At 35.0% G+C, this 18,569-nt stretch overlaps 1 long non-coding RNA gene and 1 pseudogene across 2 annotated transcripts; one reads left to right on the top strand and one right to left on the bottom strand.

Annotated features, from left to right (window-relative positions):
- Positions 1-6,978: 6,978 nt before the first annotated feature.
- On the bottom strand, positions 6,979-18,201 carry LOC309857414. The gene is made up of 3 exons (XR_014307699.1): positions 18,140-18,201; positions 17,266-17,345; positions 6,979-7,110 (listed from the first exon to the last, which is right to left on the bottom strand). It is a non-coding gene; the product is annotated as an uncharacterized lncRNA (long non-coding RNA).
- Positions 9,406-10,078, top strand: LOC309857413 (nascent polypeptide-associated complex subunit alpha pseudogene; annotated as a pseudogene). The gene has a single exon. The product of its transcript is annotated as a nascent polypeptide-associated complex subunit alpha pseudogene (transcript).
- Positions 18,202-18,569: the final 368 nt, after the last annotated feature.

Here is an 18,569-nt window from a genome sequence, read left to right as displayed (position 1 = left end):
TGGTCTATCTCCTGCTAAGCTCAAGAGGTCACTGGTTTCCAAGTTTATCTATACAATTAATGCATTCCAGCAAGTTCTTTTTTTTAATATTAACACACTTATTTTAAAGTTTATATGGAGAGGCAAAGACTCACAATAGTCAACATAGTGTTGAAGGAGAACAAAGACTGAGGACTGACTTCAACGTTTACCATAACGATGGGGCACCTGGGTGGCTCAGTGGGTTAAGCCTCTGCTTTCGGCTCAGGTCATGATCCCAGGGGCCTGGGATCGAGTCCCGCATTGGGCACTCTGCTCAGCAGGGAGCCTGCTTCTCCTCATCTCTCTCTCTGTCTGTCTCTCTGCCTATTTGTGATCTCTCTCTCTGTCAAATAAATAAATAAAATCTTAAAAAAAAAGTTTCCCATAACGATAATTGTAAGCAAGATATTGTAATACCACAGAAAGACTAGATTAAAGCAACAGAATATATATTATCAATTATATTTTATATTTAATATAAAAGCAAAAGCAATACAAGAGAGCAAAATACAATCTTTTAAACAAATGGTTCTGGAGTAAAAATATAATATAAAATAAAATAATAAAATAAAATAAATCCATGCAGATATCATACACTCTTCACAAAAATTAACTCAGATTGGATTATAAACCTAAACATGAAACATGTAGAAGGTAATATAGAAGAAAATTTAAATGACCTTGGTTTTGGCAATAACTTTAGCTACAAAAGCACAAGCACTGAATTTAAAAATGTCTACTCTGTTAAACACAATGCCAAGAGAATGAAAAGGCAAAGCACAAACTATGAGAAAAAATTTGCAAAATACACATCTGGCAAAGGACTGTTAATCAAAAATACACAAAGACCCCTTAAAACTCAACAATGGGGGAAAAACCTGATTAAAAATGAGCCAAAGACCTTAGCAGATACCTCACAAAAGAAAATATTACAGATGGCAAATAAGCATATAAAAAGATGCTTCACATCATATGTCATCAGGAAAATGCAAATTAAAACAAAAAAGAGACACCAGTACATACCCAGAATCCAGAGCACTGACAACAGAACACGAAATGTTGGTGAGGATGTGGAGCAACAGGAATGTTCTTCATGTATATTGAGAATAAAGAATGGAAAACAACTTGGCAGTTTCTTACAAAACTAAACATTTTCTTGCCAGATGATTCAGCAGTAGCAGTTCTTGGTATTCATCCAAAGAAGATGAAATCTATACCACAAATATGTCTATAACTGACAAAAGCTTGGAAGCAACCAAGATATCCTTCCATAGGTGAAAGGACAAATAAAGTGTAGTACATGCAAACAATGGAATATTATTTAATGCTAGAGAAATGAATTACCAAGCCATGAAAAGATATGGATATAAATATTTAATAAATATTTGATTTTAGGCTTCTACCAGTCTATCAATAGTATTAGTATATTTTAACAGTGAATGCTCAGCATTCATGAATTTACCTAATAAAATATTTTGGGTTCAATATTTTAAATACTTCAACCTCTATGATTATATTCCTAATAATTTTGAATTGGGGTAAATAAACCTTAATTTTTTGTAGCTTGTTTCTTATTGCAAAAGAGCTCAATGAAATTTGAGAAAATAAAAATTTACAAAAAAAAGTTTAGTTTACTATTGCCAAATAATTTAAAACTTTATCTTATATTCAAATACATATATTTTTCTAAATTGATTTATATGCTACTAAAACCAAAAATTTTTAGTTATACTAGATTTCATATCATGCAATCAATGCCAGAAATCCATCTGGCAATGATTTGTCTTAAATAGAGTTAAGATGGGTGTTATTACAATGCAAGATGGAAACAAAGATAGTATAACAACTGGTGTTACATAACTTTTCCGTTTTGATCAAGTTCTAATCTACAAAAGGCTTTTATCAGTGACAGACTTGAGAATTTAACAAAACTTTAAAACAAGCATGTGCGACCCATTCCTAGAAAACTACACAATCAGTAACACTTTATTTAGATTAAATCATGACTATTTCTCCATTTGAATAAAAAAGGTAGCAACCCCAATAAGTTTACTGAACATGAAAAGTTGAAATGCTATAATGTTCCTAAGGAATTAAATGATCCAGTCATGAATTACAAAAAAAGGATATAAATTACCAAAGTGTTTGTATAATTGTAATGTACAACTGCCCATTATCGTTCAATAGTGTAGGCTTGTACAAGAACTCTATAAAAGAACTCTATTCTAAACCGTGGAAAATATGTTCCCTTTCCCCCGATATACAACTATTAAGCCATTCATTTAGCTTTTAAAATACCCACTTAATACAGGCTTTTTACATATTTGAACAGGCAGCAGGGCTCTATTCTTATGGCTTACATCTGAAGGATAGACTTCTAGCGTAAGAGGTAAAGCCCATAAAGGAGCCCAATAATAACAACAAAATACAGTTTAGTGAACGCTTACAATCTGCCAGCTACCTTTCTGAGAATACTTCAATTAATAAAACATATTAAATACCAGACCACAAAGAGCTTACATTCTTTTGAAATATAATAGTGAAATAATCCAATAATAGAGGGGCACCTCGGTGGCTCAGTCCATTGAGTGACTGCCTTTGGCTTGGGTCATGATCACAGGGTCCTGAGATGTAACTCCCCAGCAGGCTTTCTAGGCAGTGGGGTGTTTTCTTCTTCCTCTGCGCACCCTCCCAATTCTCTCTCTCTCTGTCTCCAATAAGAAAATAAACCAGTAATAGAATAATGATTGATGGTTGATGGTGATAAGTGTTACAAAGAAATACAAGAAAGGTAAAAGCCATTGGAGAATTCTGGGATGAAAGTTAATTTTATTTTGTGTTGGGTGGTTATATCTCATTTATGAGATGTTATTTGCACAAAGACCCAGGAAGTGAAGGAGAGTGTTATACAGATATTAAAGGAAAAGATTGCTCTAGGCAGAGCAAGTAAGTATATAGACTTTGTGTGAACAGCTTGTCTGTTACTTTTAAGGAAAAGCAAGGAGGCCAATGAGGAGTTCATAGTGGTGGAGAGAGGAAGAACGTATTGATGTATGACCTTCTAGTACATTGAAACACCTTCAGTTTTTATTTAATATGAAAGGGGAAGATACCAAAAGACTTTCAACAGCAGAATAAAATCATCTGACTTGATTTTTAGGTTAAATTGCTGTACCAAAATAAATTTGCAGGGAGAAAGGAGTGCAGTATGTGTGGAAGTGGGGTTATCAATCAAGTCAATAATTCAGGAACATATGATGGTGTTTTTAGCATGCGGGGTGGTAATAGAAGTGGTGAGGGATGGTTTTCATTTTGCATATATTTTGATGGTGAATATTCTGGTGAACAGGATGGGGTATGTGCAGAACAGACGATATCAACATTTATTTTACCTGCACAAACAGAAGGGTGGAGTCTTCAATCCCTGATATGGAGAGAACTCAGAGTTCAAATGTTCTTTCTCATTAAATGGCATAGTGATGATGAGGATTTAGTCAGACAGTGAAAGAGAGCAGTAAGCATAGTGTTAAGCGGTATGGCATTATAATACATTTGAACATCAAAAAACGTTGTGTTGGATCATCTTTTTATGTGAGTAAATAAATAAATAAAGCTTCCTGGGGTTCTGATAGAGGTAAAGAAGACTGCTATATGATCCAAAGGGGCACGTGCACCAAAAGTTAATAACAGTAATATCCACAATAGCCAAACTATGGAAAGAACCTAGATGTCCATCAACAAACATCAACAAATGAATGGTATATATATATTGGAATGCTATGCAGCCATCAAAAGAAATAAAATATTGCCATTTGCGTTGACATGGATGGAACTAGAGGTTATTATGCTTAGCAAAATAAGTCAACCTGAGAAAGACACTATCATATGATCTCCCTGATATGAGGAAATGGAGGTGCAATGTGGGGGGTGGGGGACAGGAAAAGAGTAAATGAAACAAGATGGGATCGGAGGGAGATAAACCATAAGAGACTCTTAATCTCACAAAACAAACTGAGAGTTGCCGGGGGGGTGGTAGGGAGTGGGTGGTGGGGTTATAAACATTGGTGAGGGTATGTGCTGTGGTGAGTGCTGTGAAGTGCATAAAACTGGCGATTCACAGACCTGTACCCCTGGGGCTAATAATACATTATAGGTTAATTAAAAAAAGAAGAAGACTACAATAAATCAAATGCTATGGTGTTCAGCAAAGAGTGTGTAATCAGGCATATTTTATTAAAGTAACCAAGTAAAATGATGGTCTAAAATTGGAATAACAGAAAACATAAAAATCTGAGATTTTAAAAAGTGGTATGGGACAATGTAGAGAATATAGTCAATGATATTATAATAGTGTTATATGGTGACAGATGGTGGCTATATTTGTAGTGATCATAGAATAATGTATGGAGATATTGAAAACCTGAAACCAATGTAACACTGAATATCAACTATACTCAAATAAAAAAATAGTAAAAATAAAACATTTTAATTTAAAAAGATAAAAAGAGGGACAAGAATTTGAAAAGTGAATTTCAACAAGAGTAAAGATGAGGCTAAGACATACTCTGAACCTTGAGGAAAACACCATTTTGAAAATTCTTCCCATTTTGAGAAAACTCAAATGAATCAATACCTTAAAAGAACCCATTTTAACTGAGAGATGTAATGAATGCTCAAGAAATAATTTTATGAAAGGATAATTCTTACCTATGAAACAGCATGCAGAAACCAGGGGAAACACCTGGAAGCAAAATAAACTATACTGAAAATAAGAATTAGGAAAAAGATAAATGATGAAAGATAATAAATTAGACCTGCGACAGAGACCTAGTGAAGAGAATTTTTAGCTTGTGGTTTAATGTTTTTGAGGATAATCTAGAGTTCATAACTGCCTGGAGGCAGGCTGGTTGTAGTCAGTTTAGGCAGACCCCTTGACAGGCCTACTTTGGGCAGGTGGTGTTGGAGGAGGCCATTGGGCTGGACAAAGACAAATCCAACCATTTGACTAAAGTGTTTTTGAAGATGTTGAAGTCAGATGCAACAGAGAAAGACCGGTCAAACCTAATCTCAGAAATGGAGATGATGAAGATGATTGGACACACAAGGACACCATCCACCTGCTGGGTCCTGCACACAGGACGGCCCTTCGTACACTCTCATGGAATATGCCTCCAAAGACAACATACAGGAGTACCTGCAGGCCCAGAGGCCTCCTGACCTGGAGTACTGTTACAATATCAGCCTCAATGCAGCAGAGCAACTCTCCTCCAAGGTCCTGGTATCCTGTGCCTACCAGGTAGCCTGAGGCATGGAGTACCTTGCCTCCAAGAAGTGCATACACCAAGACCTGGCCACCAGGGAAGTGCTGGTGACAAAGGACAACATGATGAAGATCTCAGACTTCAGCCTTGCCAGAGATATCACCACATCAGTTACTATAAAAAGACAACCAACAGTGGACTGCCTGTGAAGTGGATGGTCCCTAAGGCCATGTTTGACCAGATCTACATCCACCAGAGTGACTTCTGGTCTTTTGGGGTGATCCTGTGCAAAATTTTCACTCTGGAAGCCTCCCATATCCTGGAGTGCCTGTGGAGGTGGTTTTCAAGCTGCTGAAGGAGTCATTTGATGGATAAGCCAATAAGTGCACCAGAGAGTTATACACAATAATGAGGGGTGGCTGGCATGTGGTACCTTCAAGCTGCTGGTAGAAGACCTGGATCATACTGTGGCCTTGACCTCCAACCAGGAGTACCCGGACCTGTCCTTGGCCCTGGAACAATACTGTCTATGCTTTCCCAACACCCAAAGCTCCACCTGCTCCTCAGAGAAGAAGAATTCCACCTTCTCTCATGTGCCGTTGCCCAGGGAGGCCTATCTGCCCTGACACCCAGCCCAGCTTGCCAATGGTGGACTCAAATGTCTAGTATCCCTATTACTCCTGTCCAGATTCCATCATAAGGTGTAACCCTTACCCCCCATCCTCCCTGAAAGACTCACTGCCTCTCCTTTGTCCCTTTCCTACTGGCAGGAGCCAGCTGCCTACCTGAGGCCTTCACCCCTTGAAGTTCACCTCTCTTCCCCTTCCTCTTCCTCCTCCTTACAACCTGCTCATGAAAGAAAGGAACAGAGAGGCAGGTACTTGCTTGTGGCTACTTCCTTCCCTCCCATATGTTGGACCAAGACCCCTCCCTGTCATCTGGTACTGCCTGGACGTTGAGGGAGTTGGAGATGAGGCATGCCAGTGAAAGCTGTCGGAGCTTTCCTGTTTTGGTTTTGTCTGCTTAGCATAACATGTAAGACTGAGTTCTGGTGGCAGGGACCTACTCCTTGGGGCTATAGCACTAGCGAGGGAAGGTCCACTGGTCTGGGCCTTGGCTAAGAGCAACCCCTGCTCCAGAGATATGGTGCCAAGGGCTTATTAATATTGATACTAATTTGCTTTGCTGACCAAATACCTGGTATCAAAAGATGGGAAGGCAAAGACTGGAAGCAGTGTTGTGACCATGGGGTCCAGCCCCAAACTATGAAGAAAACACAAAGTGTATAAATCTGAGTAAGTATATATTTACACACCTTTTAAAATAGGTTGTTATCAAAGATTTAATCAATGGGTAATATGCTCCTCGTGGCTGGGAAGCATCAGTTGCCATATATTAAAAACAAAGAAAAGAGGTGTCTGGGTGGCTTCCTCCATTAAGTGTCCCTTCTTTTCAGGTCATGATACCAGGGTCCTGGGATGGAGCCCCACATCAGGCTCTCTGCTCAGTGGGAAACCTGCTTCTCCTTTTCCCTCTGCCCTGCTGTAGTTCCTCTTCCTGTCTCTCTGTCTGTCAAATAAATAAAATATTAAAACAAATACAAGAAAGAAACAAAATGTTTTTAAAAGGTCTTTTTTTTTTAATTTTCTATGGGTGCCTGGATGACTCAGTTGTTTAAGCAGATGCTTGCCTGAGGTCATGATTCCAGTGTACAGGGATCCAGCCCTGCATGGGACTACTTGCACCCCAAGGAGCTTGCTTCTTCCTCTCCCTTTGCACGTGATTCCCCCTGCTTGTGTGCTTCTTCTCTCTCTCTCTCTCTCTCTATCTCTCTCTTGCTGTCAATAAACAAAATAAAATCTTTTACTAAATAAATAAATGAATAAATAAATTTCTAAACCTACTTTCAGTTTAGGTCCCTTAACAAAAATTGCTACTGCTTCATTTAAAAAAAAAGATAATTTAGAATGATGCTTCCAGAGTTAAAAAGCTGTTTTGTTTCTTTGTCAAGATTAAATATAGAAGTGCTTTAAAAAGTAAAAGAAAAAATATGCTGTATTAACACTAATCACACTATAACTTTGGTGGTTATATCAAGATAATGAAAAGTGATTTTAAGCAAATTTCATTATCAGACATAAAGATCACGTCAAAATTACAGAAGAGTCAAAGGATGAATTCATCAGGGAGTATAATAATTCTTGACTTTTAATACTTAATAACAGATTTGGGGATATGTAGGGAAATACTAAGAAGAAAAATCATAACTTCCACCTTAGAAGAGAAACGAAAAAAAATTTCAACACCCTTATTTTAAGATTATATAGACAAATGGTCATCAAATTGGTAAGATATGTAAGACTTGAACAAAATTATCAACTAACTAGATATGCTTGATATTACAGAACGCTACCAACAACCACAGACTACATATATCTTAAGCCATGATTTTCTTTGCAAAGGTCAACATTGATAATGTTCTAGTCATACCTCCGTGTACCAGGAAAGAAGGAGCATATTTCTTGAAAAACACAGCTATCAAAGCTCCATTGAGAAACCGTAAAGATGGAGAAGGTATTTGCAAATTCTATATCTGATAATGGACATCTACTCTGATTATTAAAATATGAATAAAAATAAAAAAACCTTACTAATAACCAAACAGAGTATCCAATTTTACATGTGAAGGAAATTATTGAAGAGACATGTCACCAAAAGGATATGGATGGCTTATAAGCACATGACAAATTTCTCAACATTTAGACATTAAAGAAATACAAATTAAAATCATAATGAGACATGCTTACCTATCTATTAGAATGGCTAAAATTATAAAGGCTAATTGTACTTCGTCTGAGCTAGATTGGGAAGCAACAAAAAATCTAAACTGTTGTTGGCATATATCATGATATCACCACTTTGGAAAATAGTTTGAAAATTTTTTTAAATGCAAAATATGTTGCAGTTACACAAATAGCCATTTTACTTCTAGGCATTTAACCAAGAGAAACATACCCTATGTTCATACAAGGACTTGTATATATAAATTTCATAGCAGCTTTATTTTTAAGAATTGAAAACAGTGGAAATGTTCATCAATGTCCATCAATAGAGCAAAGACAAATTATGATCTATTCATTAAAGAGATTACTATTCAACATCAAAATAAACTATTTACAATTGGAGATTCTCAAAGTAATGATGCTGAGAAAAGAAAAGCCTGGCAATAAATAGTATATACTGTGTGATTCCATGACTATAAAAAAATCTAGAAAATACAAATGTATATATAGTCACAGTCATCAAATATATTGGTGTGATTTTAGTGCCTTCATCTGTGCTCCCATAGCTTCCTACACTTGGATCTCCGAGCATTTGTTACACCATGTGAAAATATGAACTCTTTTTCTTTATTCTGTCTTACTAGAATAAGAACCCTTGAAATTTTATGGACATTTGAACTCTCAGTTATTAGCAGAAATTCTATCACACAGTAAGTTTCCAAATATAAAAGCCAGAGTTTTACAATGACTTCTAAGCTTTCACATGATCTAGCCACTCATTTAACCTCGGTGACCTCTTTCCCTGCTACTCTTCAGTCACTCACAGTGGCCTCCTTGCTATTCCTCAGATATGCCAGGCATGGTCCAAACTTATGTCCTTCAAGATAGCCAATTCCTTTGTCTGGAGTGACCTTATTGCTGATAGTTCTGGGCAAATTCATCACCTTTCCATACCTTTGTTCAATTGTCAGCTTCATTGTAACTACCCTGATCTTCCTATTGAAACTTTTAGCTCCCCATCCCCTGCCTAGCAACCTTGATTTTTCTCACCCTGATCGAATTTTTCTTTTTCCCCATTGTACTCATCATTTTTGAATGCACTATGCAATTTTTATTAAGGTTTATAGCTTTTAATTGTCTCACCCATTAAAATAAAAGTTCTACAAAGCCAAGTATTTCATTTACCAGTGTAGTCTGAAGTAATATCTGCCATATAATAGATTCAGTAGACAACTGGTAAATTTCAAAATAAATTAATGTTGAGTGTATACTGAATTTCATAAGTCATTTCAATATTTTTTCCAAAAAATAAACTATGTAAAACATACTTTAGCCCTGCACAAAATGCCTGGTGAAGCCACAGAAACCGTCCCTGCTACAGAGCAGGAGTTGCCACAGCCCCAGGCTGAGACAGTTTCTGGAACAGAATCTGACAGTGATGAATCAGTACCAGAGCTTGAGGAACAGGATTCCACACAGGCAACCACACAACAAGCCCAGCTGGCAGCAGCCGCTATAATTGACGAAGAACCAGTCAGTAAAGCAAAACAGAGCCGGAGTGAAAAGAAGGCACGGAAGGCTATGTCCAAACTGGGTCTTCGACAGGTTACAGGAGTTACAAGATTCACTATCAGGAAATCTAAGAATATTCTCTTTGTCATCACAAAACCAGATGTCTACAAGAGCCCAGCTTCAGATACCTACATAGTTTTTGGGGAAGCCAAGATTGAGGATTTATCTCAGCAAGCACAACTGGCAGCTGCTGAGAAATTCAAAGTTCAAGGTGAAGCTGTCTCAAACATTCAAGAAAACACACAGACTCCAACTGTACAAGAGGAGAGTGAAGAGGAAGAGGTTGATGAAACCGGTGTAGAGGTTAAGGACATAAAATTGGTCATGTCACAAGCAAATGTGTCAAGAGCAAAGGCAGTCCGAGCCCTGAAGAACAACAGTAATGATATTGTAAATGCTATTATGGAATTAACAATGTATCCATCTGAAAACGAGGACCTTTTTTTGGTGTTCCAAAAGAATAACTGCAGCTTGGTTTGAAATTTGTACTGTTTCTATCATTAATAAAGTTATGGGTTCTTGTTGGATGAAAAAAAAAACATACTTTAAATTTACTTTCAAAATATTTTATAGCATATAATGGACAATATACATAAGCCTTAAAGAAACAATCATATAAATAACCATTTCATACCTACTTAAAAATTGCATAATACCACACTCCTAGATCCTCTCTGAATGCTCTAAAATAACCCTTCAAATTTTTTGACAAATAATTTAATACAATAAAAGTTTCATTCATCTATGTAGATCATAATAAATGTTTTTAATAAGCATGAAATTATAACTCTGAAGTGTGCTAAAATGAAACCACCTGTGAAGGGTGAGAGAACAAAAATAAGCATCATTATTCCAAATAATAGGTATTTATTACCTTTGAATCAAAGCATGTGGATTTGTTCAAACTGGCAATAAAGGAATATGGAGACACAAACCATAGAAAGTCATATGTTAGATTTCTAAAAGACTTCGAAGTGAAGAGTATACATTTTTTAAATGCTACATAATGCTACATAATGACAAGATGACAGGTTGTGACAAAGAGCATTTAAAAGCTCTACTCATAATGGAACGGAAGGTCATTTCCTGTAATTTTATATAAATCATTAATTTACTATATCTGGATACAACATATTACCAAACAGAAGTTCATCAAAGACTAAATCATTTTTAATGGAACATAATAATTTGAACCTACATGTATTAATCATTTTTTTCGATCTAACATTTATAGTCTCGCTAAACATTTTATCAGTTGTCGACAAAATTCAAAAAAAAATAGGATAAAAAGTCGTGTTTGGAAGAGTAGATTTTTTTCAAATTTGCATTTAAATGAAAATATTTGCTGATATTTTTAAAACTTTAAATGTAATTTTATATATATCTGACCTATCAGATGATATAAAATTTTTGGAGAAAATATGACATATTTTTTGATCTTGGTTGAAGGTATTAATAAAGAGCAACTGTTTGTATTATTTGTATTGTGATATCTTAGTTAATAAACATGAATAACTGGTATAAAATATGTTTTTTAAAAAATTTTATTTATTTACTTGACAGAGATCACAGGAAGGCAGAGAGGCAGCCAGAGAGAGAGGAATGGAAGCAGGCTCCCTGCTGAGAAGAGAGCCCACTGTGGGACTCAATCCCAGGAACCTGGAATCATGACCTGAGCCGAAGGCAGAGATTTTAACCCACTGAGCCACCTAGGCGCCCTAAGATATGTTTTTTTTATATAGAATTATAGTTCTTGCCAAAATATGGAACTAGCTGGAACTGAATGCCTCCTTCAAAGTCAGCTCTGGAGAAATTATGCAAGTGTAATATGGAACTATTTCAGATATTAACCAAAAACAAAGAAATGATGATAAATTCCTTAAAAGACTCAAAGTTGCTCTTGACTGGTATGTTTCAAGCTCTATTCCTGGTTTGAAGACAGGTTTTAACAGGCCTGTCACTGTAGAAATCAGCTGGATGTTTAGAGGCTATCAGAACTGTACAAAAACCTTGAAGGGGTAAAGACTTGAAAATTCTTTAGAGAGGTTAGCTCCCTAAGGCATTATTCCTCCACACATTTTCCTCCAATCAATTAAGACTGATGGATGAGGGCACCTGAGTGGCTCTCTCATCACGTGGGTGGTAGGTTAAGCCTCTGCCTTCATCTCGAGGCATGGTCTCTGGGTCCTGGGATGCAGCCCCACATCGGGCTCTGCTCAAAAGGAAGCCTGCTTCCCTCCCTGCTTGCCTGCCTCTCTGCTTACTTGTGATCTCTCTCTCTTTCTGTGTGTGTCCAATAAATAAATAAAATCTTAAAAAAAAGGCTGATGGATGATAAATTATGAAAACTGCTCCCTCCAAATGATGCTTCTTCATAAGGATTTAAGAATTTAAAATTGTAAGAATTTAAAATTGAAACTTGATCATAGGATTTATCTTATAGAATAACATCAAGTGAAGGCAGTTATTATTAGTTCTGAAGTATTTGTGATTCTGAATTCTTGGCCTCATTAGTAAATTTGTTTTTAAATTCTCCCATGGAGTGGTGATTGGCCTTCAGTCTTTCATTGATGTACATCATTGGCTCAAATGAGTTGTGTGTGCCCAGAACTATATATAATCTTCTTTGTATTTCACTGGAGATGGCATTTCTGAGTTTTGTTCAATTGAATTAGGACAGATGTTTTAATAGTCACTTCTAGAGTTGGCCCTGGAGAATATCTTCCTTTTTTTCTCTTCCCGATTCTCTGAAAAACCCTGACTAATTCACATTATCACAGTGATATCACAATTCAAGTTTTTCCAAACACTATAGCTGCCAAATAGAAGGAAGCTACTCAGAATGTAATACTATTGTGAATGATTGTGAAAGAACACATTATCATAATTAAGCTACCAGGTTTCAATGTATTTTATTGTTGCTTAGAAAATCCTAGCATACCCAGACTTTACAGAGATTTGATGATCCTAAGAGGAGCTGAACTCATGGACCAAAATAACTATGCACATAAAAAGTACAATCACTAACCTAAAAAAGATGATGTGGTTAACTTTATATGGCAATCCAAGTGTTATTGGAACAGAAATTTAAAAAATAGCTTAGGGGCGCCTAGGTGGCGCAGTGGATTAAGCCACTGCCTTCAGCTCAGGTCATGATCTCAGGGTCCTGGGATCAAGTCCAGAATCAGGCTCTCTGCTCAGCAGGGAGTCAGCTCCTTCCCCCTCTCTCTCTGCCTGCCCTCCGTCTACTTGTGATCTCTCTCTGTCAAATAAATAAAGAAAGAAAATCTTAAAAAAAAAAAGAATGACTGTACTTTTAAAAAATAGCTTAAAAGGGCGCCTGGGTGGCTCAGTGGGTTAAGCCGCTGCCTTCGGTTCAGGTCATGATCTCAGGGTCCTGGGATCAAGCCCCACATCGGGCTTTCTGCTCAGCATGCCTCTCTGCCTACTTGTGATCTCTCACTGTCAAATAAATAAATAAATTATTTTTAAAAATATCTTAAAAGTATATGAAAAATAATGATATACATATACAAAGAAAAGATACTATACTGTGAATATAAATTAAGTCAAAATTGTTGAAATAAAGAATACGATAAATGGAGACTAAGATGAATATAGCTGTAAAATGAATAAATGAGTTGGGAAAAACAAACAAACAAACAAATTAATGACTTCTGCCCAATGCAGCAGAAGAGAAAAAAAATAAAGTAAATATTTAAATAAGTACTGAGATAAATTTTGGAGAATTAAAGAAAAAGATACCAGACTTAAAATGATGCCAAACATGAGAAATCAGAAACAAAACAAAACAAAAACCACACACACACAAAACCACTCATATACTTTATGGTGAGTTTTAAGAATATCAAAAACAGAGAAGAGCACAAATGATGCCCAAGAGAAGAACAGATCACCTAAAATGTACAAGAATAATACTGACAGCAGAATTCTCAATAGTAATAGCATATAAAGGAGACAGCTGGGTGTTTGTAGAGATGGCAAAGATATTTGAAACTAGATATTATACATCAAGCCAAATTATTGATTAAATTTGAGAGCTCAGTAAAAATACAATGAAGCATGTTAGGTCTTAGAACATTTATCACACAGAGACACACATTTTAGAACACTTCCTTGGAGGACAGCTCAATTTAGAGAGAGAAAACAGAATTATGTACTCAAAGGCACATTTTGAAGGAAGGATTGAATATAGTCTGCACTGCAAATATTCTTTAATCGTATGTTCTGAATTTCCTAAATTTAAGAAGTATTTGTTCAAATATTTATCTTTAAATAAACCCTAGGAGACTTTTTCTTGGATTCTGGAAAATCAGTCCATTTGGATACAAATCTTTTTGTCACTGATGGAAATTTTGATAGCCCTTAACTGTGGAATGCCTAATGTATTGTTACAGCAATTGCGATTTGCCAATACATGGGTGATGTGTGTGTGTTGTGTGTGTGTATTTTTATTTTTGATGGTTTTACTCTTCTATGAGATTTTTAAGTAGACATAATTTTAATAAATTATGATTTGTTGAAATTTATCTGAGGTTATATATAATAAAATGAAATTTGTGTGAACTAAAGAAGTGCGTCTCCATTTTTTTGTTTTAAGAGTAGACTGGTCTTTAAAAATTGTCCAAAGAAGTACATTATATTCATTATTAAATTTGATAATATACAATAAAGTATTTATGGTCATATGGAACCATATCACATTCTACTATTAATTCATATTAATAATTACCATAAGAGGAAAAAGGGATATTTTTCAAAATGAAAATAAGCGTATTTTTCAGAATATGATATAGTGTTATTCACTGAACAGAGGGAACAAATGTCAAGGTTTAACACAGTTTACAGAATGTTTTAACATAAATTGAAATTTAAATCTGACCAAATTTCACAGTTTTAAGTAAAATGGTAGCACTTTATATCCTTGAAAAGTGGTAAGTGACCCAAAACTTTGCTTAGAAAAACAGATTTAACAGTACACTAGTCTGAGATGGTTAAGTGATGGTACAACTTGCCATTGTGTATCATCAAATGGTATTTTTTTTTCTTGGTCTTGTCATTATATTTTATTTTAGCCATTCTGTTAAGTGTGTAGTGATATCTCAGTGTCATTTTAATTGCATTTCCTTGATGTCTAATTATGTCAAAATATATTATTTTGATGTTTAATGTTCTGAGCTTTCGCAGTTCAAGACCATGAAGCCACTTAGGAAAAATACAGTTGCAGATGCACTCATAGACCAACTCTTATTTAGAAATAAGAAGAAACATTACTACCCATTCCAAAAAAAATTGACTTGTTATGCACTAGGGATTTTATAAATTACCTGACACAACTTATATAGTAAGATGAAATGGGACAGGCGGCTTCTTGCAGCTATATACATCATCATTTTAATTTCAATTTTCAGTATAATTTTTCCAAGGTATACACAGAATATATATTTAATGTAAATTGTGAACATTTTAACTCTGTATATGGAAATTAATCAATTTTAAGTTTATAACAATCAAAATTAACAGAAGTTTATTTTAAGTTAGTTAGCTTTCTCTGCATTGCAAGACAGAATAATCAAGAATTGGTAAGAAAAAAATAATCTCTGTAAAATTACCGGGGGTGCATCATAATGTGTTCGGTAACCGATCAAACTCACAATTTGGATTGAATGTCAAGTGATTTTTCAAATCTGCAACTCATTGTCAATTTTTTTTTCTTCATTGTGTCTTAATAAATTACTGTGTTCATTTGCATGGAAGTGAAGAAAAATGCATGACATTTCATCTCAACACTAACACTTTTAACTGGCAACTCTGAATGTACTTTACAGCAGTGTAACAAAGTAAAGATCAATGATTTTTCATGAAATATTTGTTATAATTCTCAAGGAGATAGGGAGTTTGTGCAAAAATGCAAATCACTTTGCGACTAAACACATTGTTTATTTCAGCTAATTTTAAGAAAATATGCTAAGACTCTCTCAAAAAAGGAAGCAATGATTTAGGTTTTCCTTCAAACTCCTTATCTAATCCTGAGCCAACAGCACATAGTTCAAAGAGCAACTAATTTGAGCAGCTCCAATTTACACGTTTCCTAACAATGCTTAATTTAGTGGAATTTCTGTCCAATTATGTTAATTTGAAGTAGTGAAAGACAAACATTCAAAAAGATCATCCTTAATTTATATAGATTGCCAAACTCTGCATTTTCTGAATGACGCCCAGGAACATATTTTCAAAAACAAACAAACAATGCCAGAACCACTATTAGGTCATCTCTAGGCAGAAAGTGACTCAGAGGCTACATTACTCTCTCCCTGAAAGTATACTGTAGGCACTGAAACTACTACCCTGAGTCTGTGCTATCAAATTCCTTAAGTTAGAAAGTTTTAAAACCCATCTGTGTGGGAGTATTTCATTTACAGATAGAGATTTGGTTGTTTATACATTTTCATACTTGATTTTTAGGGTGTAATAACTATGTTTTAAAATTCATGGTGGTTTTGAATACTGTTGGATAATTGTGCTAAAATGGTATATCCATTCCTTCTAGGAAACAGAAATTATAGAAAGGTAGTGCTTTTCAGATCTGACATCTTTGAGTCATTGCAGTTTCAGTATAAATGCAATAGGAAAAGTGACATTCATGTTTATGATATTTTCTATAAATAAATTAGAATGTACTGGAGGCCTGATATAAAGTGGGATGCCTAAACTTCAGTAAGATCTTGTTTTCAATTCAAAATAAATTTTATTTTTTATTTTTTTTATAATGTACCTCAATTTCAGATAAGCACCCCCCTAAGGTCCACTCCATTTTTTTAAAGATTTTATTTATTTTATTTGACAGATAGAGATCACAAGTAAGCAGAGATGCAGGCAGAGAGAGAGGGAATAGGAAGCAGGCTCCCTGCTAGGCAGAGAGCCCAATGCCGGGCTCAATCCCAGGACCCTGGGATCATGACCTGAGCCAAAGGCAGAGGCTTTAACCCACTGAGCCACCCAGGCGCCCCCAAAATAATTTTAAATTGAATTATGCACGTCTAAGTTCAGAGACAATAAACATCAACCAACACAATTAATAAGTTCTATTTCTTGAAATTTCGGGAACATTGATAGTCTCATCTCCTAGAAGAACAACAGCTAAAATTTTTGGTCATGGATTCTTGCTAAAATATCACTTTCCCAAAGAAAATTAATGTTATGAATTTTCATTGATTGTTATTGATCATGAAGAATATAACAACCACGATAAAAAGAGTAGGAAAAACATGATATCTCATCTGTAAGGGCATGTGGAAAGTAGGAAATGCTAATAAAAATAACTACCATTATTTCCTAAGTTAACATAATATAACAGAACACAAATATTTCATAACAATATTTTCTAGGCTCATTCTGATAACTCTTTTCTACATTCAAATTTAAAGGTTGAGGCATGTGATATATATTACACAAAAGACATCCCAAGGAATTCGTTAAAAAAAAAAACTCTTAAAATTGGACAAATCCAAAGGAATTTTTTTCTAATTTAATTAACAAATTATGAATCGACTTACCTATTTCATCACAGTGTATCAGGCACCAATAATATTTTTTAATCGTCATACCTGATGCAATAGTTACCATCTTTCAGACATACTGATCAGGAACAAGCAAATAAACAGGAGCACCATAGCTTAAGATCTACCTGCATAACTATAGGACTAATTCAGACAATCTCTTCACCACAACATAGCAATGAATAGAAATCATACATGCTCTGTAATGGACATACAGATGAGATAGAAGGGATGGGTGTTAATATATGCAGAATCTTTATTAATTACATTGTAAAACATAATATGGAAAAACAGAATACAATTTTAGAAATACCCAGGTCACCATCATTGTTTTATTTTTATATGTGTAGGTAAGGAGTTTAATAAACAATCCATGACTATTCAACTTCTTATATTTTGAAAATTTTAGCAAAAGTAACAAACCTAGCAACTAGAAAATTGTATCTATCTGCAAAATACAGCTTTGCCAGTATGGTAGAGGAAAAGCAAAACAAAATAAGTAAGAAAAGTTTAACATTTCACAAGAGTTTTACTTTTATTTTTTTATTTATTATTTTTTATTTCTCATTTATTATTTACTTCTATTTTCTACTTTATTTTAATGAAAATGTCATGACCATAACATAAGAGCAGAATTAAACCAACATGAGAAATTATTTTTTCATAGGTTAAAATAAACTAGCTTGGTGATTAATTCAAAAATTATATTACAAACTTCAGTGTTCTTGCAGTAAGTATCACTGCATAAACAAATGAGTCAGGAGTCATAAACTAATGATGATTCTAAATGTTATTTAGAGAGACATTCTGTTCTTAATATATTTCAAATATTCTACACAAGGCAAAGTGGATCCAAGTAATCTGTAGGCAAAATAAGATTTTAGAGAAGTATATATTTCCAACAGTATTTATAAAATATTACCTTTATGTAAGGCATCATCCTGGACTTTGTGGAAAACACACAAAGGAGTAAGAAGTGGCCCTTCAAGAAACATATACAATATCAAGGTTTAACATGAAGCAGCATGTCTTCTCTAAGTAAAAAAACATTGTACCAACTGACTTTACTGAAACTTTATATTTATTGCTCTCGTTTTAGGTCATAGTGTCCTTCTGCATGCAGGCTGCTAGAACGGACATGATATAGACTGAATAGCTTATAAAGAACAGGAATTTATTTCTCACAGTTCTAGAACTGAGAAGTTCAAGATTAAGGAATGGGCAGATCCAGGGAGAGCCCACTTCCTCATAGATGGCTATCTTCTCACTGTAAACGTACATGATGAATGAATCAAGAGAACTCTCTGGGGTCTCCTTTAAAAGGACTGTAATCCCACTTATGACCTAATCAC

This window comes from Mustela nivalis (assembly GCF_964662115.1).
Source record: "Mustela nivalis genome assembly, contig: HAP1_SCAFFOLD_691, whole genome shotgun sequence".
Classification (NCBI taxonomy): Eukaryota; Metazoa; Chordata; class Mammalia; order Carnivora; family Mustelidae; genus Mustela; species Mustela nivalis.
The sequence above is the reverse complement of the archived record's forward strand: the minus strand, read 5'-3'. Positions and strand labels throughout refer to the sequence as shown.